At 28.1% G+C, this 235-nt stretch overlaps 1 protein-coding gene across 1 annotated transcript in view; it reads left to right on the top strand.

Moving 5' to 3' along the window:
- The window catches only part of LOC119593929 (glutathione peroxidase 2-like), a gene marked incomplete in the record, with an annotated part of 14,571 nt that overhangs the window by 11,893 nt on the left and 2,443 nt on the right, over positions 1-235 (top strand).

Genomic DNA, 235 nt, shown 5'->3' with positions numbered 1-235 from the left:
TTTTGAAGAATATTCTAAAAAATATATATATTTTTTCTACTTCGTATGCATTATGGATGTTAGTGTTCTGTGAGTTGCTCTGTTCTTTTTTTTCAATATGCTAATAAATTTCCTTATAAATCATTGCCAGATGGTAGCAGTACTCAAATAAGATTACTGTTTGAAACGCGAGAATTCAGTAATGTGGAAATTTCATATTTGTTTAGTCTAAGTGATAAAAGTCTACAAACACAAC

Source organism: Penaeus monodon, chromosome 33 (genome assembly GCF_015228065.2).
Source record: "Penaeus monodon isolate SGIC_2016 chromosome 33, NSTDA_Pmon_1, whole genome shotgun sequence".
Taxonomy (NCBI): Eukaryota; Metazoa; Arthropoda; class Malacostraca; order Decapoda; family Penaeidae; genus Penaeus; species Penaeus monodon.
Note: the sequence above shows the minus strand (reverse complement) of the source record. Positions and strands in the feature narration are given on the sequence as shown.